We start from the raw sequence: 10656 nt of genomic DNA, 5'->3' as shown, positions 1-10656 counted from the left end.
TAAAGACCCTATCTCAAATATAGTTACAATGGGAGTTAGTGCTGAAACATGTGATTTAGGGAAGAGAGGACACATTTCAGTTAATAACACATGGCATTTCAAGAACATATTTCAAAAAAAACTATAAGCACTTATACACTTATTATATGCCAAATATTATTCTAAGAGCAAATCTTTACCAATATTTTGAATCCTCCCACCAACTTTTTGGACTGGGTACTATTGTTATCACTATTTTACAGATGAGATAACTTAGACACAAACATGTGAACTTGCCCAAATTCATCCTGCTGATAAGATAGCATGGGGCCAGCATTAAGACTTGTATAGGCTCCAGAGAGGAGACTAAACGAATCTACTAAAACCATCAATTATGCTAAGGAAGGAGCACTAAGTTTCCAACTTGTTTCTTGGTTTTATGAAGAGAAGTGTGGTCAGTAGCAACTATTCTTCACACTGGGCTATTGGCTTTTATTAATCCACTAGAGGCCCGATGCATGAAATTCATGAAAGAGTAGGCCTTCCTTCCCCCAGCTGCTGGCACAGGCTTCCCTCTGGCACCCGGAACTGGGCTTCCCTTGCAGCCCTGGCTTCATCCGGAAGGTCGTCCTGTCTAATTAGCATATTATGTTTTTTTTATTATAGATTATTTTATTTTACTTTAGAGGCATTTCATTTGTCTGTTTGAATTGTAAGAAGAACATTAAGTCTTTCTGAAGAATATCATTACCTGTGAGGTGGCACTGGTTTTGCTAAAGTCCATGTTGCGCAGATATAATTGCCCATTTAAACAACTTACAGGTGTCCCCACAAGAGAGCCATATATCAGTATTCTGAGTTCAAGAACAAGTAAGTGGAATAATTAAAAAACTGAACTATGGAGTACATCACATTATTGAGCTGGCTTGGATCTACAGTGTCTAAATGGCTTGTTAATGATCTCATCTGAAAAATTTACTAAATATATTATGAAAATTATGCAGAGGCATCTGAGAGATGTTATATAGAGTTTATATTAATATTTTCCAAACCAGATGACAGTAATTCATGAATAAGGAAACATTTACCATTACTCTCACTTATTTTCCAAAATTTGACTTACACAGGAATTAGGCAGATAAAAGAGTTACAGCAAATCACTTCATCAAACAATTTTCAAAAGTCATTCACATCATTCCCTTTGCAAAATAATTATCATATTAAATCTTAACAGACAAGGCAGCTAAGTATCTTCAGTGCTTTCCAATTACCTATGCCACTGGGTTGGGATTCCATAAAAGCCAACACACACTTCATTTTTTGCTTTAACACCTTATCTTCATCTCAAACTAATCAACCTAAATATTCCTTCATTATAAACTAAACATAAAGAACCATCATTAAGCAATATTTCCAGGGGAAATCTTTGTAAAATTTATTATAATTTATATTACTTATATTCCATAGTTACTTTAAATATAATTTTTTATTTTATAGTTTAACAGCTATATTCTATGTTTTACAATTATACTGTTTCCCTCAATGGTAGTATAATAACATTTCTTTTTTAAAACAATTTTTTTTTAGTAAAAGAAATTCATTTTAAAAGTATTTAATAAATAATAAAGCTACACAACAGAAACCATGTTATTGATTTGTGAATGACTAAGAATTATCAAACAACACTCTAGTATATGCTCTAAAAATATAATATCATTTTTATTACTCAACCACATCAAAAAGTTACTTGCAGCATTTGAAAATGAAACCACAATCAATGAAGATAAAAACTGTATAAACAAGGTTAAAAGTTAAGAAGACATGTTTACTACTTAGTGCAACTGACAGGAAAAAATATCTATATTAAATTTCATCTCTTGCAGATAATCTGAGAGACTTCATTTATCTACCCTTCTTTTTTTTAAATATATTTTTATTGACTTCAGAGAGGAAAGGAGAGGGAGAGAGAGATAGAAACATCAATGATGAGAAAGAATCATTGATCGGTTGCCTCTTGCATGTTCCCCCGCTGGGGATCAAGCCCTCAAACCAGGCATGTGCCCTTGACCAGAATTGAACCAGGACCCCACAGTCCGCAGGCCGATGCTCTATCCACTGAGCCAAACCAGCTAGGGCTCTACTTTTCTTCTAATCACTTATACAACTTTCTACCTGCACATTAATTTTTATATTGATTGGTTATATAGTTACTTACTAAATTGTAAGGTGTTGGAAGCAAGAATTTATCTACTGCAGGTATTCTGTACCTAGAACTATGCTATGTATGTAGAGTGCTTCAGTAGATGCTTACAAAATAAATTAGTACTGTTATATTGTTATTATTTATACTTTGCGTTAATTAATGTATTTAAAATATCTCCAAAATTTACATATAGTAAAACAGTAAAATGTAAATAAAATATATACTTCAAGATAAAGAAAACAATGAATTAGAAAAGCAAAATAGAAGGAAAATATTAAATATATATGATGATGTATAAATATATCATATATATGATATGTAAATATATCATTTCATATATGATATATATAAATATACATAGGGCATACACAGTAAAAATCAGTAATAAAAATTGAGTTTTTGATTTCCTGACTATTAAAGGAAGAAACAAAAATCAGTCTAGATATATGGGAAATGGTTTTCTTATTCCTCCCATAAGGAAAATACTCTCAGCTTTTTAGGGAAAACAGAGTTCCAAACAGAAGTCATTTCTAAAAATATTATTCAGCATGATGCCCAAGGAAGGAAGAGAACCCTGAAAAGTAATAGGTAATATGGTCAACAATCCCCTAGAATATGGGATTTTTATTCAGAGATTCTCAATTAAAGCTTAAGGGCACAAATTTCAAATGTAACTCAGTGCACTTCCACTTTCAAACAATGTTGCTTGCCAGAAGAAATAGATTGAAAAATGTTCCTCTGACAATATCCATTGATCTATTTATGCAACTACCAGAGCACAAAATAATAAATTTAATTTTATATTACTTATAATATCATTATTTCTGATGCTAGCTTTGATATCAATAGTTTTTACTTCTAATTTTGTTAAAACAAACCTATATCAACCATTTTTCTTCTCTTTTCTCTGTATCTGAAAAAATGCATCCAAATCATTCAAATATGTAAGCATTTTGGAAGAAAGAGCTGAGACTAGGGAAGGCTATAATTTTGTCATTCAATATCTTATATAATAAAAGCCTAATATGCAAATCAACTGAACGGCGGAATGACCGGTTGCTATGATGCCCACTGACCACCAGGGGACAGACACTCAAAGCAGGAGCTGCCCCCAGCCCACAGGCCCCAGGCCCCAGGCCAGCCAAGATGGGTGCCAGCAGGGGCCCCCTGGTCTCCGGCAGATTGGTCCTGATTGCTGGCCAGGCCTAGGGACCCTACCCTTGCACAAATTTTGTGCATTGGGCCTCTAGTTATAATATAATCTGTCAGGAGAACATCCCTGGTTACCCAGCTCCGCACAATGGTGTTAAAATGCATGAGTGACCAAGTTCAAAATGTTAGCTCATGCAGATTAATTCACATTACTGTATTTCCATCCATAGTTCTAAAGTTGAAGAAAAGTCAACAACAGTTACAAATAATCATATTATTCTTTAAAAATATCTCAAGCCCTGCTGGTGTGGCTCAGTGGTTGAGCATCAACCTAGGAACCAAAAGGGCACAGTTAGATTCCCAGTCAGAGCACATGCCCAGGGTTGCAAGCTTGATCCCCAGTAGGGAGCATGCAGGAAGCAGCCAAGTACTGTTGTTTCTCATCAATGTTTCTATCTCTCTATCCCTCTCCCTTCCTCTCTCTAAAAATCAATAAAAACACACTTTTTAAAAATCTCAATACATTAATAGAGTGGTTAATTAGTAGAACAATCACTACTAAAACCCACTGTTTCCTTATTTAAATATTTGCCTGAGAAACTCAAATATGGAAAGGATTAAGGAGGAAACAGGCATGAGGATGAGTGGGGCTGATTCGCAAACTGATTGAATGAATGTGTCCCTCTAACCCCCAAAATTCCTATGTTAAAATCCAATCCCCAGTGTGATGGTATTTGGAGGTAGGACCTTTGGAAGGTGATTAAACCCCTCATGAATGGGATTGGTGCCTTTCTAAAGGAGACCCTGAGATCCTTGCTGTGCAAAGACACAGCAAGCAGCTGTGTCTTTAACCTGTTAACCAGCCAGTGGGCTGGTGTTGCCTGTGTCTTGAACCTGGACTTCCCAGCCTCCAGAACTGTAAGAAATAAATTTATGTCGTTCACAAACCATTCAGCCTATGGTGTCCTGTGATAGTAGTTCCAACGAAGACAATGCCTGATCACTAATTTGAGGGGAGAAAAAGATAGCTCCTTTGAAAAAAGAGAGCACATGATTCAGGGCAACCCAAGAAGGAATTCTACATCCAGGAGAGAGTCCATTAAAGGAAATAGCTGGTGGAGAATGAACCCCACCAGTCAGACCAGAATTGTTTAAAATTCTGGAAGCAAAAAAATTCTTTAAATGAGTTTACCGCAGGTGGGAATACAAGCGAAATCTCCAATGGATATAGACTTTACCTTCCCATTAACAATGCCAGATTTTGTTTAGAAATACATTGGGAAAGGTTTATTTTTGTTTAAATTAGATCATCTTTCGCTACATATATGAGACCGCTGATGGGGCAGTCTTTTCTTTCCACCCTGTATCCAGGAAAGGCCTGAGTCTCTATCACCAACTATGCTACTCAAGTCTCAAGGGTGCTCACCTGTGTTAGAGGAGACACTTGCAGAACCTGACAACCACATCCCCAGGTAGGTGACACTGATGAGGCCTTATCTCAATGAGCATGAATTGCTTTCTAATCATAATCATAGGATAACTTTAAATAGATGAAAATATAAAACACAAGGCTGTTATGAAATATGCCTTCAATGCCCAAACTACCCTTTGGGGCTTTTTGCATTCTAGATATAAAATATTATGAGATATAAAATCCATGAGAAATGTTAATATATTAGAGCCAACATATGGGTACATTCCATAACTATAATCTTAGTTAAGGGTAAGAATAATAAAGGGAATTTGAAAGATATTAAGTCATTATTCTTATTAAATTCAGAGTTAAATACAACTTCATGGTTGACCTGTCCCAGGTCTAGTTCAGGGGTTTTTAAACGTCTTTGACTACAACTTATTTCTTACGAAAAGCACTTTACACGTGGTCCAATATACCACGTATGTAGCTGTGTGTTATTTTGCTACAGCTGCATAATAAAATACAACAGAGTGGTAGCTTAAACATCAGAAATGTGTGTTTTTTCACAGTTCTGAAGGTTGAAAGTTCAAGATTAAGGTGTCAACAGGTTTGGTTTCTTCTAAGGCCTTTGTCCTAGGCTTGCAGGTGGCCATCTTCTCCCTTTGTCTTTATGGCCTTTCTCCTGTGCATCCCATTTGTCTCTTTCTCTTATAAGGACACTGGCCCTATTGAATTAGAAACTCACCCTTATGACCTTTTTTAACCCTAATTATCTCTATAAAGGCCCCATATCCAAATAAATTCTGAATAAATGATGATCTTGAATGTAATTTCAGCCTTTATTCAGGGCCCTCTACACCAAATACTCTAATAATATTGGGCCCTGAATAGGATGACATCAGATTCCCCTAATTCATCCCCAGACAAATTAGTAAGTATTCAGATTTTGTTTGTTGTTTTGAGGGGGTGGAATCCTCTGGTCTCCACTTTCTAAAGCTAATGATGACACAGGACAATACTAAAACCCAGTTTTACCGAAGAGAAAGAATTATTCATATATAAGACCAGCCGGTCTCCAGTATAAAAGAAACATGGTGGACAAATTTCTTAAAATATATTTTTATTGATTTCAGAGAAGAAGGGAGAGAGAGAGAGATGGGTAGAAACATCAAGGATGAGAGAATCATTGATTGGCATGCCCCCTACTGGGGATGGAGCCCACTGGGGCGTGTGCCCTTGACCAGAATCAAACCTGGGACCTATCAATCCACAGGCTAACATTCTATCCACTAAGAAAAGTGGCTAGGGCGACAAAATTTTTAATTTTCTCCATGGCCTGAAGGGTATTTTACAGTGGAAAAACAGTTGAAATGAAAATATTAAAATTAAAAAAAACTTAAACGGAATAGTTGATAAATTTGTGATATGAAAACAAAAATTACCATGTGGTTGTTGTTTTTCAAGTGTTAGATAAGATAGAATAGTGCCTGACCCATGGGACACTATTTCATAACTTTGTAGGAAGAATTACAGTGGAAGAGAACTTTCAATGAATGATCTTTCACTCCACCAAAGTATCAGGTACATTCATGGAGCACTGGAATGTGTGTTTTAATACCCTGCCCTGGTCCCCTTTCAGTGTTGTCTGCTAATAGTTCAGGGTAGCACCCTTCTCTAGAGAATTTGCTCAGCAGGTGGAAGCCACCTTGTTGGAGAGTTTATGCCTCCCTCCTCTCTGCTCCCTCCCGCACCCCCAGCCAGAGCAGTGTGCAGCCAGCCTCACAGGGATACCAAGACTTCCCCTGCCACAAAGCTGGATGGCCACTGGAGTCCCTGCTCTAGAGTTCTCCACGGCCTCAGGCGGGAGACAGACTCATGCTGAGACCGCATCCTCCCTGAACTACTTCCCCTGCCCTGTCTTGGCGCCCCATTGCTTCCTCAATAAAACACATGCCCCTGAATTCCTTACACATACACCTGAAATGTAGGCTCTGTGGCTTGGGAAGCCCACATAGCACAAAGGTGAGGCACCCCTGTTCATCTGTGGAGACGTTACACTCTGTAGACATAGTGAGGACCACGGAGGCTACTTTTCATAGAAAACATCCTATCTGGATTTCCTCATAGTCTCTTGATTGTAGTACAATTTGGTGGTGGCAGCTGCTGATGTCCTATGCATCTCATTTCTGCCTTTGGTCTCATAGGTTCATTGCTATTCCTATAAATTGTTGACAAACAAGCATTCTCTCTCCTCAGCATCTGCCTCTCAAGGACTCCCTGCTTTCTTTACGTCCAAAGAGTGCTTCAACTGCCCCTATAGTCCTCTATTTCAGGCCTTGAGTTCTTTGTGAGAATAACTCTTGAGAGAAAAAATGAAGATTCTGAAACTGGTATGGAGAAACATATAAATGTCCTCCTCCTAGACATCCATGTCTGGGTAGGAGATTCATGGCACAGAGTTCCAAATTCTAGCTTGATCAAGGTTCCCTCCCTCCCAAACCTGATAAGAAACTAAATGTTGGCATAGTTCTAAACTCTCCTTAATATGTCCCAGCAGCAGTTCTGGTAGCTGGCTTTTTCTCTCAGATAAACATAAGTGTGTGTGTGTGTATGTGTGTGTGTGTGTGTGTGTGTGTGTGAAATTTCTTCGCACATATATCAAAACATATATGTACATACATACACACATATGTATATACACTGAGTGGCCAGATTATTATGACCACCTGACGTTTGTAGGCAAATTAGCTATAACTTTCGCTGAAGTTGCTAGAGGGCCAGACCACTATAAACAGGGAAGCAGGTTGTTTACCACGACAGTAGAAGTGATTTTTTTCTGAAGATATGGGTAAACAACACGATTTAACAGCCTTTGAACATGGGATATATATATAACACACACGTATACGTATGTACATGCAAACATATTTATGTTCATTATGTAAATTTTTACATGTAAATCGAAGTTTCATTCCATGTTAATTTAATTAATTCCACTCTCTAGTGAAGTAAGGGGATATATTTCTTTTATTTTTTTAAATATTTTTATTGATTTCAGAGAGGGAGAGGGAGAGAGAGATAGAAACATCAATTATCAATGATGAGAGAAAATCATTGATTGACTGCCTCCTGCACGCCCCACACTGGGGATCAAACCCAGGACCCTTCAGTCTGCAGGCCGATGCTCTATCCACTGAACCAAACTGGTTAGGGCTATTTCTTTTAGGTTTGTAGGTAGACAATATGTAAAACACAATGTCAGTGTTTCCTACATTATTTTAAAAGGTGAAAAATAAATAAGAACAAATCTAGTCCCTTTCTTCTCCTCCTATATCAATAATTTCAGTCTCCGTTAACTCTGGAAACCTACTAGACTTTTATTACTAAATTCAATTCCTTAATGCTACAAAAGCAATCCAAGAAAAGCATGTTTGGGGGATTACTACAGTTTCTGGTGATTAAAAGCTTTCAGCTCTCTGGTTCAGTCCTGAACTTTCTTCGGAAGCAAAAATGTTTACTGTGACACAGGAGCCAAGTTCTCTAATGCCTTCTTTCACAGCAGACTAGACTAAAAGCTTTTGTTTTCCCACATGGAGGCTTCAAGGCAATAACTTTGCATAGTGTGGAAAGTTGCCATCATGTCATTTTCAGGAAAGTCAAACACACACCCTGATGAAGCTGTTGACAGAAATATCAGTGAGTTATGGCTTGGCAAAGCCTGAAGCCATTAAAGGGAAAATGTCCTTCAAGTCATCCCTGAGGATCAGCAGATTTTATACTTGACAGCTTTTCTTTGCTTAATGGAGTTTCAATGGGAATTAGAGTAGCACAGTTTGCATTAGACGATTCTTTATTTAATGTGTTGAAATATGGCTCTTCGTCAAGAGCTCTAGAGAGAGACTGGGAATAAGGACCGGGGCGGCTTGCCTAGAAATTGGAATGAAATTCCATTTAAAACTAAACGGTCACACTTGGAAGCAATATTTTAGGGAGAAACACTTTCTGTGTGAGTGATAGGTTGATGGTTCCACAGGTTCCTCCCAGTTCTAAGCCCTCTCTGGGTTGTTTTCACAGGTTTTTTTTCTTTTCTTTTTTTGGCTGGGTACAGTGAAGTTTATGGATGGTGCATGACAAAGTAGGGCTCCCTGCGCCCCTCCCCTTCTTCAGGTGGACTGGGGTGGAAACAGCGGTCAGGAGATTCTCAGTGTCAGGGATCAATCTGGGACAAGGACTCCCCAGCAGCTGAGAGTCTCTCTTCCTCTTGCTGGGGCTGGTGGTCCAGGGGACTCTTACTTCTTGGAGGCCATGTGGACCATAAGGTCCACCACCCTGTTACTGTAGCCAAATTCATGGTCATACCAGGAAACAAGCTTGACAAAGTGGTCATTGAGGGCAATGCCAGCCCCAGCATCAAAGGTGGAAGAGTGGGTATCACTGCTAAAGTCACAGGAGACAACCTGGTCCTCAGTAGAGCCCAGGATGCCCTTGAGGGGGCCCTCTGATGTCTGCTTCACTACCTTCTTGATATTATCGTATTTGGCAGCTTTCTCCAGGCGGCAGGTCAGATTCACAATTGGCACATTGGGAGTGGAGACACAGAAGGCCGTGCCAGTGAGCTTCCCATTAGCTCAGGGATGACCTTGCCCACAGCCTAGGCAGAGCCAGTAGAACACTGGTTCTCAACCTTCCTAATGCCGCGACCCTTTAATACAGTTCCTCATGTTGTGGTGACCCACGGTTTCATTGTTACAAATTGAACATAATTAAAGCATAGTGATTAATCACAAAAATAATATGTAATTATATATGTGTTTTCCGATGGTCTTAGGCAACCCAAAGGGGTTGCGACCCACAGGTTGAGAACCACTGCAGTAGAAGCAGGGATGATTTTCTGGGAAGCTCCTCGGCCATCACCCTATAGCTTCCCAGAGGGCCATGGTGATGGCATGGACTGTGGTCATGAGTCCCTCCATGATGCCAAAGTTGTCATGGATGACCTTGGCCAGGGGAGCCAAGCAGTTGGTAGTGCAGGAGGCATTGCTGACAATCTCGAGGGAGTTGTCATACTTGTCATGGTTCACACCCATCATAAACATGGGGGCATCCACAGAAGGGACAGAGATGATGACCCTCTTGGCTCTGCCCTTCATGTGAGCCCTAGCCTTCTCCGTGGTAGTGAAGACACCCGTGGACTCCACAACATACTCAGCACCAGCATCACCCCATTAGATGTAGGCGGGATCTTGCTCCTGGAAGATGGAGATGGACTTTCCATTGATGACAAATGTCCCGTTCTCAGCCTTGACTGTGCCTTTGAACTTGCCATGAGTAGAATCCTACTGGAACATGTAGACCATGTAGTTGAGGTCAATGAAGGGGTCATTGATGGCGACAATATTCACTTTGCCAGAGTTCAAAGCTGCCCTGGTGACCAGGCGCCCAATGCAGCCAAATCCGTTCACTCCAACCTTCACCATCGAGTCTCAGGGTTGTGGCTGCTGGCACAGCGAGGAGGAGAGGTTGTCTCTGTTTGCACAGTTTTATGTAGATGGCATTAAATCTCTAAACAGAAGTTTGGGGAACCCTAATAATATTGACTTGACTCAGTTGGTTGCCATAATTAGGACAAGTTATTTTTACTTTATATCCAAGACACTTATTGTGGAATCTAGATGATACTATTGACTTCGAAAAGGTAAGAATTTAAAAAGACTAAACATAAAAGGCAACAAAATAATAACACTTATTGTTTACCTTGTTTTGACCATATGCTGTATTAAAGATTTTATTTCACAACTTACCTTTTCAATAGTCAAAAGAGACAGCTGGTGCTGTCTTTTTCTTTACACTAGAAAGAAATTATCTTTAAAAAAGATTTTATAAGATGACTATAAAAGCTGTTATT

The 10656-nt window shown here is 39.0% G+C and overlaps 1 pseudogene; it reads right to left on the bottom strand.

The window, feature by feature from the left end:
- Positions 1-9019: 9019 nt before the first annotated feature.
- LOC118651496 lies at positions 9020-10228 on the bottom strand (annotated as a pseudogene).
- Between the last annotated feature and the right edge of the window lie 428 nt (positions 10229-10656).

The sequence above is a fragment of the Myotis myotis genome, unplaced genomic scaffold, assembly GCF_014108235.1.
Source record: "Myotis myotis isolate mMyoMyo1 unplaced genomic scaffold, mMyoMyo1.p scaffold_m19_p_1, whole genome shotgun sequence".
NCBI lineage: Eukaryota > Metazoa > Chordata > Mammalia > Chiroptera > Vespertilionidae > Myotis > Myotis myotis.
The sequence above is the reverse complement of the archived record's forward strand: the minus strand, read 5'-3'. Positions and strand labels throughout refer to the sequence as shown.